General features: G+C 33.4%; 2 long non-coding RNA genes across 3 annotated transcripts; one reads left to right on the top strand and one right to left on the bottom strand.

Moving 5' to 3' along the window:
* The first annotated feature begins 530 nt into the window (after window positions 1-530).
* LOC127847788 (uncharacterized) lies at window positions 531-5,732 on the top strand. 2 transcript variants are annotated; one of them, XR_008034171.1, is made up of 3 exons: window positions 531-1,776; window positions 3,618-4,070; window positions 4,641-5,732. It is a non-coding gene; the product is annotated as an uncharacterized LOC127847788 (long non-coding RNA). The 2 variants fall into 2 exon arrangements; XR_008034172.1 differs by lacking the exon at window positions 531-1,776 and adding an exon at window positions 2,810-3,451.
* Window positions 5,166-8,961, bottom strand: LOC127847789 (uncharacterized). Its single transcript, XR_008034173.1, has 3 exons — window positions 7,393-8,961; window positions 6,946-7,031; window positions 5,166-6,225 (listed from the first exon to the last, which is right to left on the bottom strand). It is a non-coding gene; the product is annotated as an uncharacterized LOC127847789 (long non-coding RNA).
* Between the last annotated feature and the right edge of the window lie 1,430 nt (window positions 8,962-10,391).

Below are 10,391 nucleotides of genomic sequence, written 5' to 3'. Positions count from 1 at the left end.
ATATTTTCCTACAATAACCGAAGCATTCGTCTTTGCATTAGGATCGGAGTTAGTGTTCGTGTGTCGTATAAATAGATATCGTTGCAGGAATTCAAATAAACCGTTAAACTAAGTTTAGATTCACATCGTACATGTATGGTTTACATGCTAGCGAATTCGGCTGCACAGCCGTTTTAAATTTCAAAATTAAATATCTGGCTTATTTCGCATTTTTCGACACGTTCTTCTTAACTTTTATTTTAATTTATATTTAAATATATATATAATAAGTTTATTACACATTTTATAAAAATTCATAAATATTTGACAACAACGTATATACCCGCTTTAAATAAAAGGGATCAATAATTTACGTTTATATTTAATTATTTTTTTTTTGCGAACACGATGAACACCGCGGTAGATATAATGGGTCCGCGGTGATTCGCGGTGTCCACCTTATTAAAAACGGCCCCCGCGAATATTTGATCTGAACACCCATCGCGGGGGTCGTTTGGTAAGCGAACACCGTAAAATAAACACCGCGACGAGTGGCGTTTGTCAAAGTACACGTTGCCTGTACTGTAAATATGAGTTAAACTTTACTAAATTCTTCAGTTATAAACTCACGCTGTTCGGTCAGGTGAATTTTTGTCCGGACAGGCTTACTTTTCCATCAGCCTGTCCGGTTGACAGGCACTGTTTGGGACTTTTCAGAAAGCCTGCTAATCGACAATTCACAACTTCCGCCATAAAACAATTTGTTATCAAGTTTATGTTTTGAGCATTTCTCAACAAAATACATGCAAATTGATGTCGATTGCCACAGGTATTGTGTTTGTAACAATGTATTAGGTTGATTGAACTCAATTTTATAGACATACTTGTGACAGATTTTTTTTACATAGTTTTTGCCTTTGCAAAGTGGAACTATGAGCTGTACGTATGTACTCATAAAAGCTCAGAGCATTCAAGAAGAACTAAAGGAAAACTTACCCTCTATATTTTCCAAAAATGTGATCAGTCTGTCGAAAGCGGCTATCTGGTTTTCTGTCATTTTATTGACAATGTCACCATCCTTTTCCAAAAATTTGGTAATAACCTCAAAGTCAAATAAATCAGGAAGCAATACGATTGACCGTTTGTTTTCATCGACATCGTCGAGATTTCTCTGTGTCTTACACCAAGCCTTTGAAAAGCTACACGCGTACGCACCGTTACAATGAAGGATTTTTACAAAGCAAAATGTTATCCACTGATCCGTCCTAAGATTGTCCATCGCAGTTAAAATTTCATTTTTAAATTTCATCAAGCGACTGTGAATTTGACTAAAAGTATGTCCCCTTTTCAGTCGTTTTTGTGGTGGATTTTCCGCCATTTTTCTGCACATAGAATGAAAAAATTCTCACTCATAAAAATGGCAGTCTCGTTGAGGCTATATACCACCAATAGTTGTTATTCGGAACTCTCCGGTCTGGGTTTTTCCGATATTTGAGCACGCGCGGTAGGTACAAACAAAGGCTGGCGCGAAAATTTAAACCGATAACTTACATTTGAGAAGTTCGCTATATTTTCCATTAAAACGTCGTAATGCCAACAAAAAGATGCAGTTGGGGAACGTGCAATAGTGACAGCCGTTATTGCCACAAACCGCATATGACTGGTGTACCGTTTTTACCCTTTCAAAAGCCAAATGTGGACATGGAAAGATGTTTACACTGGATAAAACTATGTGCGCGTCATCACTCGACCTTATCAGCGGAAAAGATTGGGAAACACCATTATATTTGTTCAAAAGTTTGTAATCTTTTATAAAATCCATGTGCATTCATTTTTTATTTGTATAAAATTCATACTGATCGCATTTTACTTGTATGAAAACGGTGTAACACGATAAGACTGCATGAACATGTAATAATATTGACTCCATTTGCTTTGCACTTGCACTTATTTAGCCTATATTACAATGAACAAACCATTTTGTTGGATTCTCAATGCAACGCTTGTTTACATGGCACAAATAACCCTACCGTGTTATTTTGAAGTGCATCAGTCTTTGCAAAATTCTTAATGTGACAGTTATGCATTTTGAATCGTATCTCGTCGTTGATCGGTGGGTATTAAAGCAAAATATTGGGATATGGAGGAAATGAAGATTGCATGCCAGCCAATTTGAATAATCGCGGCAGACACACATTTTCAAGGGGGGTATGTCTAAACGATATTACAGTACTGTACGATTAAATACCAGTTTACTACCAGTACAAATAAGCGGAACCACATTAATGGTATTTTACTAATTTTATTATTTTGGATGTTGAATGCTGTAAACAGTGGTCGGAGTCTTGGTCGCAAGAAATACACACCATATCCCTTTTAAGGGGTCATTTTTTTATTGTAGATTTGAACTTCTCTTTTTTTAATTCTTCGGACAATGTGTAGTCAGCTGCGTACCATGACAACAGGCAACTACGAGCCTGAAAGTTAAACGTTATTCTAACCACACTCGAAACGAATAAAGAACAGATTCCAGTTCATTGGACGCGTAAGTTGATTAATGAAGATATCATAACAGCTGTCAAACGGTCGTAAAAATTATTGGTGCATCATGATGAAAATATTGCATATTCAAGCTTTCGTCAAAGATATTTTATCAAAATCATTATAATAAATTTATCATCGATGATAGTTATTTGAAACAAATGTCTATTATATATTTCTATAACAAGGTATTATTTATAGAGTTGTAATAGATGAATGTTATGGGTAGGTCCGTTTCTCAAAAATTAGGAATTGACTGCGTTTTTAACTTCGAAGACATCGCCCTAAAATGCATTTCAGACGCATTCAGGTAATGTGCAGATTGGGAGGGCCGTTCGCGCTGTAAGCGAGTACATGTGTACATTACATTACAATAACAATCAATGCATTTACTAGTGTTTACCGTTATGAAGAAGATGATTTTTGTAAGTTCCTACTATATACATTTTAGAAAAACACAAGTTTTATCAGTATTGGTCCAGAGGTTTAAGAGGATTTATTGTTGAAGTAAAAATGTTCGCACACGCGCACAACAGTTGACGATAGACGACAAGTATTGTTTGTTTTTTTGCAAATTAGCAAGCTGGTACCATCTATATTCCAAACACCCAAACCAAGCTGATAAATCAGGCATTTCAATTCGTCTTTGAAAAAACATTAATACAACCAATGAACTCAGTTTTGAGTGATAAATGTTTTTAACAGCTAACTGTGATTGTAAAAGCAACTTTGCACATCCCACCTCTTATCTGCACATGAACATGTACTTTTAATAGCGAGCTCGCTGAGCCGCCGTAGGCGGCTCGACAGCTCGCATTACGTTAACACGTGTATTGGACTGTAGATCTACACAGGTTGTTGTTTTGAAAAGTTTGGTATCTTCGCGCGCAACCGAACCTGATATCCGAAACCGGAACTGGAAATTTTGGAAGTAAATAACCAGCGTCTCCTGATTGATCATAATGATAAAATAGAAAAAAAGATCAAATTTACGGCTTTTAAATATTTTAAAATTCTTCTCTCTATTTATTATTATTGTTACTATATTTCGAATAAAGCATCAGCATTCTTCGTGTAAAACATTTGTCTTCATTCAGGGACTTCCCCGTTCGATGACGTCATCACAAAATGTATCCAAGTAACGAATGACGTCACCGTTTTGTGTGTACATAGCAAGTGTCAACACCGACCGCTACTCGCACTTTTTATTAAAAATGATGACAAAACAAGTAAGTGCTATTATTTATTGGACGATTGCCATTGAGGAACAAACACGCGATTGGTTCGGCATGTACTCAGGTACCAAACTTTTTCAAACAACAATCTGCACAGTCAAATACTCGATTTCATAATCATTTCACATAGTGTTTTTCTTTCACTGTCTAAGCCATGCATTACATTTAAATTTAAAGGTGGTAAATCACATTTGAGTATCATTTCAACATGACCAAACTTTATTATCTGATATTGTACATATCCAAGGTGCCTGAACCACGTGACTTTTTCGGCTATGTGTGGGACAATCGGATGTAAACAAAACGTCGCTTCAGGTAACCTTTTTGATAATTTCATCATTATTTCAAAACCATTTTCAAAAAAACAAAGACGAGTGCCCGGTCATTGTCAAAAGACACAAAACTTTGGTAAGTTTGCGCTCAATTAATTAAGTAATTTTTCCAAAAAGTGCAACCGCGTGCTTGAAAACACACGAAGTGAAATGCTATGTTTGGTATATTTTTTATTCGATCAACAAAAACGTAGATTACAATATTGTCGAGGGTTTAAAAAATAGGGCGGACATTGTAATTCTTCATAGAGAAGCTACATACATTGTATATTTGCGCAAATACATCTGATTCGGAGTGTGTGTATGAAAATGTAATGATGCTATGTGTGGGACAAATTTTTTAAATGCTTTGTGTGGTATACAAACTAAACTAGAGAATCGAAAGATTGACATTAACGTCAATTACATTTAAAGTCTGTCTGAATAACAAAAGTTGGTCAATAAACATTGTTGTTAGTGTTTTGCGCGCCTTAAATATGATAATCCTACGTTCATGTAACTATAAATTATCATGATTGTCGATAACTTATATTCATATTTTGTTTACTTTTAGAATGCCTTTGTTTGCGAACAGTGTGGCAGAGAGGTCAAAACACGGTCGGGGATCTCCTAACACAAAGCCACCCACGCACGGACAGGAAAAAAGTTCCGTTGGGCAAACTTTTTCTTGTTTGTTTCTATAAAATATATTGTTACAAAATGTTGAATTTTCAGTGAATTGTTACTGCCGACTAATGCACTTGTTTAATACACAAAATCGTAAGGATTGTTTGTGCAAGATGTCATGTGAATATTATTGCAACAAAACTACAAAAAGTGTTAGTTGTGTGTTTTTTAGCAGGAATGTGTAGGCATTTTTGACTGTAACGAATTTAATAAATAAGCATAAAGAGATCATAAGCATTTTTAAACAAATAGACACTAGGATCAATGACATTTTTTTCTGGAAAATCATGTATTTGTATGTAAATCCTATTGAGCTATCTGATATATCACACATGCTATTTTTTAAGTTTAACAGTTTATATCAGTTGTATTTTGTTCTTTTCAGGGAGATTAAAGTATTTTTGGAAGCACCTTCAAGAGACGTACTGATATCTTGATCAATGAAAAGTTGTCATATACAAACATGTATAGTAAATGTTCCAAAGTTTAAATGACTGTTTGATTTATTACCAGATGGTGCAAGTATTGCAGGGAAAGAAAACAATCAAAGTAAACATTACATAAAAATTTGACATTTCAACAAATTGAACAACATTATATGATTTAATGTTAATTACTTGGTGCAGTGGTAACAAGATCTTGCAGCGCCCTTTCATGACCGGGGCGAATGGGTATTTTCATTAAACATCTCAAACTATTGTCAGTTATTCAGCTTTCATTTGAATTTGAGTAAATTAAGTATTGATGCAATTCAATATGTTTGTTGGCATAATGACCCCCACAAGTCAAGACGTTTTGGCGATGATCATTTGTTATGACTTAATTGAAGCATTCATATGTTTGAATAGCAAGATTTGCAAATTCATAAATTGACTGATTACAATTTCTTTGTGAATACTAATGTACTTCTTTATGTATTTGGCGCTTTAATTTCTATTGTTACATGTGCATGCTAGTTATAAAGTAATGGTATTATTAATGACGTGTTTATTTTGATATACTGAAGATATTCATGGAGATTATATTGGAATAGACCACAAACAAGCATTATTGGATTCGAAGATGTTCAAATGGAGATGATATTGGAATAGACCACAAACACGCATCATTGGATTTAAATTATTTGTTATGAAACACCTGTTTTATTAACACACATTATCAGATTTTATATTCATCTAATCAATTTTAGTAATAACATAGATACAAAACCGATAAATATACACACATATCAATACACACACTTTGTTTTGCTTATGCAAAAATACATGTTAAATGGTATGTTTGCGTAGTTAGTTGAAATAGCTTTCCATAAACATCACAGAATGAAGCGGGGTCCCTGTCTCTGTCACCGTGGTTTTGATTTTTAACTTGCCACATATCACCTTCCGTGTGGTTTGATGGTGTTCATGTAGTTCTTACACAGCTTCGAACCTTAAAAGCGTTACAGATCTTTCGACTAATCCTTTTCAAGTCTGAAAAACAAAAGAAGTAAAACCCATTTTAAAGCATGTGCTCTTATTTATTTTCTTTGTCATTCATTAAAAAATGGACCAAATTCAATAATCAGGCAGAAATATCAATCATTATATTTATTTAAAGACAATAAATAAAACAAAGAAATATTATATTTCAACATAACATGTATGCTTTAATAAGAATTAAGTTCAGTTAAACATAAATTGGTTAATCATTACACGATTACTTCAGTATTCAATAATGTAACATTTGGTTAATTTGATATATTTTCAGGACAGACTAAAGTTTATGTTCTAGATTCTTACAAAACTGTGTTCAGATTAAATGCAGAATTCTTGTATACCACACATAGCATTTAAAAAATGTATCCAACACATAGCAGTATAACATTTATATACACACACTCCGAATAAGATGTATTTGCGCAAACATACAATGTAAGTAGCTTCTCTATGAAGAATTACAATGTCCGCCCTATTTTTAAACCCTCGACAATATTATTATCAATGTTTTTGTTGATTGAACAAAAAATATACCACACATAGCATTTCACATCATGTGTTTTCAAACACGCGGTTGCACTTTTTGGAAAAAAATACTTAATTAATTTTGCGCAAACTTAACAAAGTTGTGCCTTTTTACAATGACCGGGCACTCGTCTTTGTTTTGTTTTTTAAATGGTTTTGAAATAATGAAGAAATTATCAAAAAGGTTACCTGAAGCGACGTTTTGTTTACATCCGATTGTCCCACACATAGCCGAAAAAGTCACGTGGTTCAGGTACCGTGATATCTATTCTCTTCTATTGCAAAAAATACAAGAATTTAGCTTACTTGTTATGCCTCACAAAATGGCATGATTCAAACAAATATTGCTACCTTTGACAATATCTCATAGTGAGGGAGATAGTGCTCTTATTGACATCTGGGCTAACCTTTCTGGTAAAGAACATTCTAAATTAATTATTTGATAATTACTACAAATACTAATAGTGCAATGTTTATAGATACTATAAAATGTGATTGATTCAAGCAATCAAAAGATGTGATCAAATGTGATTAACCATATTTAAAACATAAATTCAAATAAAATATAAATAACTTTGAGGTGGGTGACATGACAGTCGCTACCTTTAGTACAGTGGCTGACTTGACATTCTATACCTTGAGTACGGTGGGTGACGTGATAGTCGCTACCTTGAGTACGGTGGGTGACGTGACAGTCGCTAACTAAAATGACGTTTAAACAGTAGTTAGGAATATACAAATTAATTTAATCCTAGTATTTTGGTACTTAAAAAATATATACTTACAAGTGTAAAATTATCAAAGTGTTATATCAATGGTATTAAATAATATGTTTTGGTGGGTGACATAATTATCGCTGACCTACCTTGCATTTATTCCTCAATTATGGTAATTTGAAATTACTTTGACTTTAAATGCTCACAAAGGAAAATAAAACAAAAATGCTGCCTGGCCCTTGTGAAATCTAAGTACAGTATGCAACATGGAGAAATCATTGCTGATGCCAGTGAAAATTATAATTGAGAAGGTAGCAGCAGTTGGCTGTTCTAAATTTTTACATTGTAGGTTCTAGTTGATTGTTTAGTGTTTTAAGGAGGAAATGCCAAGGACATACATAATAGATTATTATATAGCTCCTTGGTATATACCAATCTTTGTTTGCTGCACAATTTGTTTATCACGGTTTTTCAATAAATAGGAACACCAGGGGTGTACAATTGATTTTTTTAAAATATTTACGCATGCGTTTTTGATATGTTTATTGAGGAGCCATATCCATCACACACGTACATGCGAAGTTTTACATGCATATCTATTATACTTTTTTATATATGATGGTTTGTTTGTGCCCGTGTATATTATTCAACAGAGCCTACTCTAAATGTCTGTTACTTTGTTTTATTGTCAAATATGCAGAATATAAACGACTGTATAATGTACAGAGGATTTTACAATAAAAGTACCTCATTCTGAAGATGCCTATCTGTTTGTAGAGACCGTCAGTGAAGTGTTTCTTTTTTATCTCACGAAAATTTCAATGATCAAATGAAGAAAGAAAAATTGTGTTGTCTCATTTTTTTAAATATGTACTGAACACAAGTTTTGTATTTTGTATAAAACGTGTTGTGTTGATTTCGATATAATGTTAATTACAAAATAATCATATTTATGACTGAGGTGAACCACTAATTACATATGTTTATTCGTTCTGTTTCCTATATAAGTGCACTTCAATAAATTTAAACGACACTATAGAGTAACGGAAATTTAATAAACATTGAAAAATGTATTGTGTGAAGCAAACATTAAACAATAGCCGATACAGAGCTTTCGCGCTAAACATGCAGAAATGGATGATAATGGCATTATCTATACAAAATATTTCTTAAGTGTGACATATATTACTTGTGAAAAATAGTGTTAACTGAGCATTTAGACCACACAAACTGTTCCTTTGCAGATTTACAATATTAACATAATATAATTTAGGCACACACATAAGTGCTAGCATTCTTTATAAACCATTGCAATGAAATAAACACAATGGAAGTATAAATCCCAATCTCCCAACATGCCTGAAACGTTATATATGTTACAAGTCACGGATATTTTATCGTCACGGACATTTCTGCGATCGCATATACCAGAAGGGGTAATCACGTGATAGTCAAGATGACGACGTCCATACCGAGACAATTATTTTTCGCCGTTTTATACCCTTTATTACCTCTGTTTATTTTTTAAATGACGCTCACTTTCCAGCCATATCAGTAAAAGGTGATTAGCGTATATTTCGTATTTAAATTCGCTAAATATCTCGACTTGACTCCCCGCAAATTTTCTTAATGGAGCCCTAATTAGGTCATTCCGCTAAGAAATTTCGCACCGAGTAAAGTCGAAATGTAGAGCGAATATTACTATGAAATAGTAGCCAGTAACTTTCTTCCTAATATGGCTGGAAAATGAGCGGCATAAAAAAATACAAGTAATAAAGGGTATAAAACGACGAAAAATACCTGCCTCGGCATGGACGTCGCCATCTTGTTTGTCACGTGATTACCCCCTCTGATATACTATTCAACTTCTTTGACTTTAGCCCATTATTGTGTGGGTATATTCATTTATACCAGTAAACCGAAAGTTTAATTTATTATAAGCACTATTGCTAAATCTAATACTGTTCATAAAGGTTCTGAATATTCACGCGAGTGTTGTTTTCCAATTGAAACATTCTGTTTGACTTCCCCGTAGCAATTGGTGCTGCAATAGTTTACATTTACATATTTACATATTTGTTTTCGAAGAAAATGCATTGTTTAAAACCAACAGTATCACAGAGGTTACTTATATGTGGATGGTATAATGTAATTAATATGAGAAGGCGACAGTAACGGACATTTAAATTAGATGTTTTGTTAAATCACTTTTGCTAACTATTTGATCTGAAATGCCAAACTACGATTAATTTTTATTTTATATGAATGGGTTTATAATGTATAACAAGGATAGCCCGTGTTTTATATCGTCAATGTGTCGTTATTACCTGGCGACAGGCATTGTTCCTATTTATTGAAAAACCGTGTATAGTTTCATGTGTTACGCAATATTCACCTTCGATATATCTTCTCTTCAGGTATACATAATTATCGAAGTATAGGTCACTTTATGGTTTAGATAATTACTTATTAAAATATTAGAGTTATTTAGTTACAAGGACTGTTCTGTTGCTCTTATCCGCAGTTGGTATTCAAACCATATATATTTTACCAGATTTGTGCAAAATAAGGTGATTTTATCTCAACTATACACAGTCGGCAAATTAATTAGCATCATTTTTACAAACAGAAGCTTTTGTGGGCTTTTCAAACATTAACTCATTTGAGCTTTTGAACTGACAATATACTGTTCTAAATCATAACAAAATATAAATTAAATGTAATTCTTTGTAAAATTTTCTTAAGCAAGGTATCATGCTATTATACAACATTGCAGTTTACCTACATATTTTTTAAAAGGTCAGATAGCTTAATTGGAAGAGGAACCCAGGCCAATATCATATGATCAATATCATCAGATGGCTCATGGATGGATTCGGGTTCGAATGCCGATTTACGAAATCGTAATCCTGTCGTAGC

Source organism: Dreissena polymorpha, chromosome 10 (assembly GCF_020536995.1).
Source record: "Dreissena polymorpha isolate Duluth1 chromosome 10, UMN_Dpol_1.0, whole genome shotgun sequence".
Lineage (NCBI taxonomy): Eukaryota > Metazoa > Mollusca > Bivalvia > Myida > Dreissenidae > Dreissena > Dreissena polymorpha.
This window is presented reverse-complemented; position numbering and strand designations above follow the sequence as displayed.